The following is an 11191-nucleotide window of genomic DNA, read 5'->3' on the forward strand; positions in this document are numbered from 1 at the left end:
ATGTCAGGACATTAGATATTGACGGCAGCACGGCCTTAGAGACAGTGTCAGGGCCTGACTTAGGACGAGCATCAGAGCCTTTGTTAGGTACAGTGTCAGGGACTGAGTTAGGTGTTGTGTCAGGTCCTGAATTAGGACGAGCCTCCAGGCCTGAGTTAGGGACAGGGTCACGGCCTCGGGACTAATTTCAGGGCCTTAGTTAGGGACAGCATCAGTGATTTAGTTAGCATAAGAGGCTCAACATTAGTTAAAGACATGGTTAGGTTAAGGTCTAGGGATAGTGTCAAGACATGACCTAGGGATAGTGCCAAGATCTTAGTTACTTAGAGCATCAGGGCCTAATTTAGGATCAGTGTTAGGGCTTCAGGTAGGGACAGTGTCAGAGCTGGACTTAGGGAAAGCGACAGGGCTTTAGTGAGCCCTAGCGTCAGGGCCTTAGCTAGGGACAGTGTCAGGGCATGACTTAGGAGTAACATAAGGGCCTCGGTAGGATCAGCCTCAGGGGCTTTGCTAAAGCCAATATCAGGGCCTCTGTTAGGGACAACGTCAGGGCCTCACAGACAGCGTCATGGCTTACTTGGGGACAGTTTCAGGACCTTGGTAAGAAATGGGTGAGGAAATTAGTTCAGGATAGTGTCAGGACATTATCTACACACACAGCTGGGTGAGACATAAGGCTGGACACTTGGGGCTGAGAGGACTGATGAGGTTCGGGGAGCAAATAGAGATGCTTTGAAGCAATACTGCATGCTACACATTCAATGGGTCTCCACTCAACAGCAGGGCCTTAGTTAGGGACACTGTCAACGCCTTAGTTAGGACTAGCATCAGAAGCTCTGTTAGGTACCGTGTCAGGGCCTGAGTTAGGAATAGTGTTAGGTCATCAGTTAGGGACAGTTCTGGGCCGCATTTAGGATGAGCATCTAGGCCTTAGTTAGGGACAGTGTCATGGACTTGGGCCTAAAATCAGGGTCTTTGTTAGGCACAGTGTAAGGGCCTCAGTTAGCCATAGCTTCTGGGCCTGAGTTCGGCACATCCTAATGCCTTCACTTAGGGACAGCGACAGGACTTTCTTAGGGATAGTGTCAGGACCTTGGTTAGAAATGGGTCAGGATATTAGCTCAGGATAGTGTCCGGATTTTAGTTATTGCCGGTAGCAGGGCCTATATTAGGGACAGATTCCGGGCCTTAGTTAGAGACAGTGTCAGGGCCTTACTTAGGACTAGTCAGGGCGTTAGTTAGGGAGAGCATTAGGGTATCAGTGAGGGTAAGAGGCAGGAAATTAACTCGGGACAGAGTCAGCTTCCAGGCCAGGGGTAGTGTCAGGAAATGAGCTAGGGGTAGTGTGAAGACCTTAGTTACTGAGAGCATCAGGGCCTGAGTTAGGACCAGCGTCAGGGCTTTAATCAGGACGAGCATCAGGGCTGTAATCAGGACCAGTGTCAGGGCTTGATACCGGGACAGCGTCAGAGCCTAACTGAGGTTCGGCAACAGGGCCTAAGTCAGGCCTATCTTTAGGGCCTGAGTGAGGGACAGTGTCAGCGCATGACCTAGGAGTAGTATGAGGGCCTCTGTAGGATCAGCATCAGGGTCTTGGTTAAAGACATGCTCAGGGCCTCTTTTAGGGACAGCATCAGGGCTTACTTTGGGACAGTTTCAGGACCTTGGTAAGACATAGGTCAGGATATTAGCTCAGGATAATGTCAGGACTTTAGATTGACGGCAGCAGGGCCTTGGAGAGAATAGATATTGACGGTAGCAGGGCCTTAGAGACAGTGTCAGGGCCTGACTTAGGACGAGCATCAGAGCCTTTGTTAGGTACAGTGTCAGGGACTGAGTTAGGTGTTGTGTCAGGGCCTGAGTTAGGACGAGCCTCCAGGCCTGAGTTAGGGACAGGGTCACGGCCTCGGGACTAATTTCAGGGCCTTAGTTAGGGACAGCATCAGGGATTTAGTTAGCATAAGAGGCTCGACCTTCGTTAAAAGACATGTTTATGTTAAGGTCTAGGGGTAGTGTCAAGGCATGACCTAGGGATAGTGCCAAGACCTTAGTTACTTAGAGCATCAAGGCCTAATTTAACCTCAGTGTTAGGGCTTCAGATAGGGACACCGTCAGAGCCGGACATAGCTAGGGCGACAGGACTTGAGGGAGGCCTAGCATCAGGGCGTTAACTAGGGACAGTGTCAGGGCATGACTTAGGAGTAACATAAGGGGCTCAGTAGCATCAGCCTCAGGGGCTTTGCAAAAGCCATTTTCAGGGCTTTTTCAGGACATTTGCTAGGGATAGGGTTAAGGTAAAGTTTAGGGGTCGTGTCAGGAAATGACTTAGGGATAGTGTCAAGACCTTAGTAACTGACAGTATCAGGCCCTTTTTTAGGACCAGTGTCAGGGCTTCAGGTAGGGAGAGCATCAAAGCCTGACTGAGGGAGAGCAACAGAGCCTGAGTGAGCCTAGCGTCAGGCCCTTAGCTGGGGACAATGTCAGGGCGTGATGTAGGAGCCGCATCAGGGCCTTTGTTGGATCAGCAATAGGGTCTTAGTTAAAGACACGATCAGGGCCTGAGGTAGTCACAGCATCAAGGCCTCAGTTAGGCATAGCTTCAGGGCCTGAGTTAGGCACATCCTAACGCCTTCGCTTAGGGAAAGCAACAGGGCTTTCTTAGGGACAGTGTCAGGACCTTGGTTAGAAATGGGTCAGGATATTAGCTCAGGATAGTGTCCGGATTTTAGTTTTTGCCGGCAGCAGGGCCTATATTAGGGACAGATTCCGGGCCTTAGTTAGAGCCAGTGTCAGGGCATTAGTTAAGACTAGTCAGGGCCTTAGTTAGGGAGAGCATTAGGGTATCAGTGAGGATAAGAGGCAGGAAATTAACTCGGGACAGAGTCAGCTTCCAGGCCAGGGGTAGTGTCAGGAAATGAGCTAGGGGTAGTGTGAAGACCTTAGTTACTGAGAGCATCAGGGCCTGAGTTAGGACCAGCGTCAGGGCTTTAATCAGGACGAGCATCAGGGCTGTAATCAGGACCAGTGTCAGGGCTTGATACCGGGACAGCGTCAGAGCCTAACTGAGGTTCGGCAACAGGGCCTAAGTCAGGCCTATCTTTAGGGCCTGAGTGAGGGACAGTGTCAGCGCATGACCTAGGAGTAGTATGAGGGCCTCTGTAGGATCAGCATCAGGGTCTTGGTTAAAGACATGCTCAGGGCCTCTTTTAGGGACAGCCTCAGGGCCTCACTTAGGGACAGCGTCAGGGCTTACTTTGGGACAGTTTCAGGACCTTGGTAAGACATGCGTGAGGATATTAGCTCAGGATAATGTCAGGACATTAGATATTGACGGCAGCACGGCCTTAGAGACAGTGTCAGGGCCTGACTTAGGACGAGCATCAGAGCCTTTGTTAGGTACAGTGTCAGGGACTGAGTTAGGTGTTGTGTCAGGGCCTGAATTAGGACGAGCCTCCAGGCCTGAGTTAGGGACAGGGTCACGGCCTCGGGACTAATTTCAGGGCCTTAGTTAGGGACAGCATCAGGGATTTATTTAGCATAAGAGGCTCAACATTACTTAAAGACATGGTTAGGTTAAGGTCTAGGGATAGTGTCAAGACATGACCTAGGGATAGTGCCAAGACCTTAGTTACTTAGAGCATCAGGGCCTAATTTAGGATCAGTGTTAGGGCTTCAGGTAGGGACACTGTCAGAGCCGGACTTAGGGAGAGTGACAGGGCTTGAATGAGTCCTAGCATCAGGGCCTTAGCTAGGGACAGTGTCAGGGCACGACTTAGGAGTAACATAAGGGGCTCAGTAGGATCAGCCTCAGGGGCTTTGCTAAAGCCTTTTTCGGGGCGTTTTTAGGACATTTGCTAGGGATAGGGTTAAGGTAAAGTTTAGGGGTCGTGTCAGGAAATGACTTAATGATAGTGTCAAGACCTTAGTAACTGACAGTATCAGGGCCTTATTTGGGAGCAGTGTCAGGGCTTCAGGTAGAGACAGCATCAGAGCCTGAGTGAGGTAGAGCCCCAGGGCCTGAGTGAGGCCTAGCGTCAGGCCCTTAGCTGGGGACAGTGTCAGGGCCTGATGTAGGAGCCGCATCAGGGCCTTTGTTGGATCAGCAATAGGGTCTTAGTTAAAGACGTGATCAGGGCCTGAGGTAGTGACAGCGTCAAGCCCTCAGTTAGGCATAGCTTCAGGGCCTGAGTTAGGGACAGCCTCAGGTCTTCACTTAGGGAAATGACCTTGTGTCAGGACCTTGGTTTGAAATGGGTCAGGATATTAGCTCAGGATAGTGTCCGGATTTTAGTGTTTGCCAGAAGCAGGCCCTATATTAGGGACAGATTCCGGGCCTTAGTTAGAGCCAGTGTCAGGGCCTTAGTTAGAGCCAGTGTCAGGGCCTTAGTTAGGGAGAGCATTAGGGTATCAGTGAGGATAAGAGGCAGGAAATTAACTCGGGACAGAGTCAGCTTCCAGGCCAGGGGCAGTGTCAGGAAATGAGCTAGGGATAGTGTGAAGACCTTAGTTATTGAGACCATCAGGGCTTTAATCAGGACCAACGTCAGGGCTTGATACCGGGACAGCGTCAGAACCTAACAGAGGTTCGGCAACAGGGCCTAAGTCAGGCCTATCTTTAGGGACTGAGTGAGGGACAGTTTCAGGGCATGACTTAGGAGTAGTATGAGGGCCTCTGTAGGATCAGCATCAGGGTCTTGGTTAAAGACATGCTCAAGGCCTCTTTTAGGGACAGCCTCAGGGCCTCACTTAGGGACAGCGTCAGGGCTTACTTTGGGACAGTTTCAGGACCTTGGTAAGACATGGGTGAGGATATTAGCTCAGGATAATATCAGGACTTTAGATATTGACGGCAGCAGGGCCTTAGTTAGACACAGTGTCAGACCTGCGTTAGGACTAGCATCAGAGCCTCTGTTAGGTACCGTGTCAGGGTCTGAGTTAGGAATAGTGTTAGGGTATTAGTGAGGGACAGTTCTGGGCCGGATTTAGGATGAGTATCTAGGCCTTAGTTAGGGACAGTGTCATGGACTGGGGCCTAAATTCAGGGTCTGTGTTAGGCACAGTGTAAGAGCTTCAGTTAGCATAAGAGGCAGGACATTTGCTAGGGACAGGGTTAGGGTAAAGTTTAGGGATCGTGTCAGGAAATGACCAAGGGATAGTGTCAAGACATTAGTCACTGAGACTATCAGGGCCTTATTTAGAAGCAGTATCAAGGCTTCAGGTAGGGAGAGCATCAGTGCCTGACTTAGGGAGAGCAACAGGGCCCGAGTGAGGCCTAGCGTCAGGCCCTTAGCTGGGGACACTGTCAGGGCATGATGTAGGAGCCGCATCAGGGCCTTTGTTGGGTCAGCAATAGGGCCTTAGTTAAAGTCATGATCAGGGCCTGAGGTAGTCACAGTGTCAAGGCCTCAGTTAGGCATAGCTTCAGGGCCTGAGTTAGGGACAGCCTCAGGTCTTCACTTAGGGAAAGCAACAGGGCTTTCTTAGGGCTTTCTTAGGGAGAGCATTAGGGCATCAGTGAGGATAAAAGGCAGGAAATTAACTCGGGACAGAGTCAGCTTCCAGGCCACGGGTAGTGTCAGGAAATGAGCTAGAGATAGTGTGAAGACCTTAGTTATTGAGACCATCAGGGTCTTAGTTAGGACCAGCGTCAGGCTTTAATCAGGACCAGTGTCAGGGCTTGATACTGGGACAGCGTCAGAGCCTAACTAAGGTATAGCAACAGGGCCTAAGTAAGGCCTATCTTTAGGGCCTGAGATAGGGACAGTGCCAGGGCATGATGTAGGAGCAGAATAAAGGCCTTTGTAGGATCAGCATTAGGGTTTCCATTAAAGATATTATCAGGGCCTCTGTTAGGGACAGCCTAGTTAGGACTTGTTTCAGAGCTTTTTTTAGGTATCGTGTCAGGGCCTGAGTTAGGTGTAGTGCCAGGGCCTTAGTTAGGGACAGTGTCAGGGCCTGAGTTAGGGACAGTGTCAGAGCCCGAGTTTGGTGTAGCATCAGGGCCTTAGATAGGGACTGTGTCAGGGCCTGAGTTAGGAGTAGTGCCAACTGTCCTTAGTAGGGACAGTTAGGACTTAGGATATTTAGTAAGGACACTTAGTCAGTGCCCCTAAATAAGGCCTAACACTACTCCTAACTGAGGCCCTGACACTGTCCCTAACAAAGGCCCTGCTGCCATCAATATCTAAAGTCCTGACACCATCCGAAGCTTATATCCTGACCCATCTCTTACTTAGGTCCTGAAACTGTCCCTAAGTGAGGCTTGACGCTGTCCCTAAGTGAGGCCCTGAGGCTGTCCCTAACAGAGGCCCTGATAATGTCTTTAACCAAGACCCTGATGCTGATCCTACAGAAGCCCTTATACTACTCCTAAGTCATGCCCTGACACTGTCCCTACCGCAGGCCATGACACTGGTCCTAAAGAAGGCCCAGGTGCTCTCAATAACTAAGGCCTTCAAACTATCCCTCGCTCCTTTCCTGACTTTATCGCTAGCCCGTAACCTGACTCAGTCTGTAGTTAATGCCCGGCCCCTTATCCTACCTGAAGCCCTAATGCTGTCCCTAACTAAGGCCATGACACTGTCTGTAACTAAGGCCCAGAAGCTGCCACTAGTGCAGGCCCTGCTGCCGGCAATATCTAATGGCCTGACACTATCCTGAGCTAATATACTGACCCATCTCTAACCATGGTCCTGACACTATCCCTAAGTCAGCCCTGACGCTGTCCCTAAATAAAGCCCTGAGGCTGTTCCTAACAGAGGCCCTGAAGCTATCCCTAACTGAGGCCCTGATCATGTCTTTAACTAAGACCCTAATGCTGATCCTACAAAGGCCCTGATGCTGCCCCTAAGTCATGCCCTGACAGTGTCCCTAGCTAAGGGCCTGACAGTAGGCCTCACTCAGGCCCTGTCGCCCTTCCTAAGTCCCGCTCTGACGCTGTCCATACCTGAAGACCTGACACTGTGTCTAAACGAGGCCCTGATACTCTCAGTAGCTAAGGTCTTAACACTATCCCTAGGTCATTTCCTGACATATACCTAGACTTTAACCGAACCCTGTCTTTAACTAATGTCGAGCCTCTTATGCCAACTATAGCCCTGATGCTGTGCCTAATTCAGGCCCTAAATTTAGTCGCAAGCCCGTGACACTGTCCTAACTAAGGCCTAGATGCTTGTCCTAATTCAGCAGCTGATACTGTCCCTAACTAAGACCCTAACACTATTCCTAACCAAGGCCCTGACACGGTACTTAACAAAGGCTCTAATGCTGCTGCTAGCTAAGGCCCTGAAACAGGCCCTAACTAAGACTTTGACACTACTCCTAACTCAGGCCCTGACACTGTCACTAACTAAGGCCCTTGATCTAGGAGTAGTGTTAGGGACTAGTAGTTAGGGACAGTCAGGGCATGACTTAGGAGTAGTATGAGGGCCTCTGTAGGATCAGCATCAGGGTCTTGGTTAAAGACATGCTCAGGGCCTCTGTTGGGGACAGCCTCAGGGCCTCACTTAGGGACAGCATCAGGGCTTCCTTACGGACAGTTTCAGGATGTTAGTAAGACATGGGTCAGGATATATGCTCAGGATAGTCTCAGGACTTTAGATATTGACAGAGCAGGGCCTTAGTTAGGACCAGCACCAGAACCTCCTAGGAATCGTGTGAGGTCCTATGTTAGGAGTAGTGTCAGGGCCTGAGGCGGGTGTAGTGTCAGGGCCTTCTGTTAGGTACAGTGTCAGGGCCTGAGTTAGGAATGGCGTCAGGGCCAGATTTAGGACGAGCATCAAGGCCTTAGTTAGGGAGTGTCATGGCCTTGGGACTAAATTCAGGGCCTGAGTTAGGCACAGCATAAGGGCTTTAGGTAGCATAAGAGGCAGGACTTTAGCTAGGAACAGGGTCAGGTTAACATCTAGGGATAGTTTCAAGACCTTAGTTACTGAGAGTACCAGGGCCTTACTTAGAACCAGTATCAAGGATTCAATTAGGGACAGCATCAGAGGCTGACTTGGGGAGAGTCACAGGGCCTGAGTGAGGCCTAGCGTCAGGCCCTTAGCTGGAGACACTGTCAGGGCATGATGTCGCAGCTGCATCAGGGCCTTTGTTGGATCAGCAATAGGGTCTTAGTTGAAGACATGATCAGGGCCTGAGTTATGAATAGTTTAAGTGCCTTACTTAGGGACAGTGTCAGGGCCTGAGTTAGGGACAGTGTCAGGGCCTGAGTTCAGAGTAGTGTGAAGGCTTAAGTTAGCACCAGTGTCAGAGCCTTAGTTAGGACTAGAATCAGAGCCTTTGTTAGCTATTGTGTCAGGGACTGAGTTAGGGACAGGTTCATGGCCTTGTTAGGACTAGGGTTAGGGTTAGGGTTAGGGTTTTAGGGTTGGGGTGGGGTTAGGGTTTAGGGTTTAGGTTTTAGGGATTAGGGTTTAGGGTGAGGGTGAGGGTGTGAATGAGGGTGAGGGTTAGTGTTACATTTCCAGAGCACTCGAACAGCATCAGGACCACATTAGTAGCCAGACCAACATGCCATGGAAGTTTTCGTCATGGCCCTAGTCTGAGCTGCCATGAGAAAACACTATGCTTAGAATTCTTCGAGGACCTCGTACCTGAAGTCACTCTACTCAAGGAGAAAGTCAGCATCCTACCATGCTGTGTCGCTAATGGGACACTCAGCGTGAGCACTTGCCTCGACCTGAGGCCCTGAGTATACGTGCAGAGAGGGAGGCATGCAGCTGTTTCCATGAGGTCTTAGTGGCTGTTCTGATTTATTTTAAAGAAGTACCCTTTTCAGGATTCCTAGGCCCCTCGGGTGTGCTTCATTTTCCTTCCAAGATCAGTGAGTACCTCCAGACGTCTGTGGGCCTGCTGAGCAACATCAAGGCCCATAGGTTCCTTGGAGGTCCTCTGTGTATGACGAGTGATGGGCAACACACTGCACATTACTTAAGGAGAGCTGCATTTCCAGAGCTCTCAAACAGTAGCAGGACCACATTAGTAGCCAGTCCAACGTGCCATGGAACTCTTCGTCATGGCCATCGTCTAGGCTACCATGAGAAAACATTCCGCTTAGAATTCTTCGAAGACTTTTCCTGTAGTCACTCTGCTCTAGGAGAAATTCATCATCCTACCATGCTGTGTCACTAACGGGGCACTCAGCGTGAGCACCTTGCCTCAAGGTAAGGCCCTGAATTGCCGTGCAGAAGCGGAGGCGTGCAGCAGTTCCCAAGACGCCGTAGTCGCTGCTCTGCATTATCTTAACGGCAGTACGTTTTTCAGGACACCTAGGAGCCTCGCGTGGGCACCCTATTCCCGGCAGGAACAGTGAGTACCCACAGGTCCCCCTGGGCCTGCTAAGCAACTGCCAGGCCCTTAGCCCTTCGGAGTCAGTCTGTGTATGCTGCTTGTAGGGCAACACAGTGCACTATTTTTTCGGAGAGCTTGATTTCCCCAGCACTCCCACAGGTTCACCAACACCGATTTAGCACGTCCAACATGCCGTGGAAGTCTGACTCATTGCCCTAGTCTGAGCTGCACTTAGAAAAACACTCGGTTTCCCATTCTATCTAGGAGCTCTTGCCTGAAGTCACCCTGCCTCCAGGAGAAAGTCGGCTTGCGTTCCGACTGCATCTAAAGCCCAGTTCTTCGTGTAACACTGCAGGCTCTTGAAGAGCCACAGGCCCAAGGACTAGCTAGGGCGTTCCTTGGTTGAGGCAGTTCAATAGATGCAGAACATCCTGCTTCGAGAAGTTGATTCAGGGAAGGAACCAGTGGGTAACTTGTGTTTTTTTGACTTGTTAGAAAACACAGGGATGTATGCTGCGTGTGCCCATGGAAATGGGGCCTGATGGAACTAGCCATGCTTTCCCATTTTGAAATCTCCATTCATGCTTCGTTGAAGCTACCTGAAATTCACTGCCATTGACAGTCCTCTAGCCACTGTAGGCATAGCACTTGGAAAAAAACAGGTTTCCTCTAGCTAAACCGGGTGATTCCATGGCTGGGGTGGTGGTCAGCCTGCCATGCTGTAGAGCTAATGGGAAACTCAACATGAGTACTTGTCTCGAGGAAAGGCCCTGAGTATCCGTGCAGAAAGCAGGCATGCAGCTGTTTCCATTAGGCCTTAGTCGCTGTTCTGCTGTATTTTAAAGGAAGTACCCTTTTCAGGATTCCTAGGCCCCTCGGGTGTGCATCATTTCCCTCCAGGATCACTGAGTACCTCCAGACCCCTGTGGGCCTGCTGAGCAACATCGAGGAACATAGGTTGGTCCCTCAGAGGCCCTCTGTGTATGCCGAGTGATGGGCAACACACTGCATGTTCATTAAGGAGAGGTACATTTACAGAGCCCTTCAACAGCCTCAGGCCCACGTTTCTGGCCAGTCCGACGTGCCATGGAAGTCTTCGTCATGGCCGTCCTTGGAGCTGCCATGAGAAAATATTCTGCTGACAATTCTTCTTGGACCTCGTACCTGAAGTCACTCTGCCTGAGGAGAAATTCATCATCCTACCATGCTGTGTCACTAACGGGGCACTCAGCGTGAGCACTTGCCTCAAGGTAAGGCCCTGAATTGCCGTGCAGAAGTGGAGGCTGTGCAGCAGTTCCCATGAGGCGGTAGCCGCTGCTCTGCATTATCTTAACGGCTGTACGCTTTTCAGGACACCTAGGAGCCTCGTGTGGGCACCCTATTCCCGGCAGGAACGGTGAGTACCCCCAGGCCCCCCTGGGCCTGCTAAGCAACTGCCAGGCCCGTAGCCCTTCCCAGCCAGTCTGTGTATGCCGAGTGTAGGGCAACACACTGCCCTCCTTCACGGGGACAGCTTGAAATCCCCAGCACTGCCACAGGTTCACGAACACCCTTGTAGCACATCCAACATGCCGGGTAAGTGTGACTCATTGCCCCAGTCTGAGCTGCACTGAGAAAAACCCTCGGCTTCGCATTCCATCTAGGACCTTCTGCCTGAAGTCACCCCGCCTCCAGGAGAAAGTCGGCTTGTGTTTCGACTGCCACCTAAAGCCCAGTTCTTCGTGTAACACTGCAAGCTTTATAAGAGCCACAGGCCCGGATGTCTAGCTAGGGCGTACCTTGTATGAAGCAGTTCGCTAGATGCAGAACACCCTGCTTTGAGGTTTGATTCAGGGAAGGAACCACTGGGTAACCTGTTTCTCTTTTGACTTGTTAGTAACCACAGGGATGTATGCTG

General features: G+C 50.8%; 1 long non-coding RNA gene across 1 annotated transcript; it reads left to right on the forward strand.

The window, feature by feature from the left end:
• The first annotated feature begins 8407 nt into the window (after positions 1–8407).
• LOC141277784 (uncharacterized) lies at positions 8408–11185 on the forward strand. The gene is made up of 3 exons (XR_012329615.1): positions 8408–9167; positions 9268–9312; positions 10333–11185. It is a non-coding gene; the product is annotated as an uncharacterized lncRNA (long non-coding RNA).
• The last annotated feature ends 6 nt before the right edge of the window (positions 11186–11191 follow it).

The sequence above is a fragment of the Tursiops truncatus genome, unplaced genomic scaffold (assembly GCF_011762595.2).
Source record: "Tursiops truncatus isolate mTurTru1 unplaced genomic scaffold, mTurTru1.mat.Y mat_scaffold_716_arrow_ctg1, whole genome shotgun sequence".
Lineage (NCBI taxonomy): Eukaryota > Metazoa > Chordata > Mammalia > Artiodactyla > Delphinidae > Tursiops > Tursiops truncatus.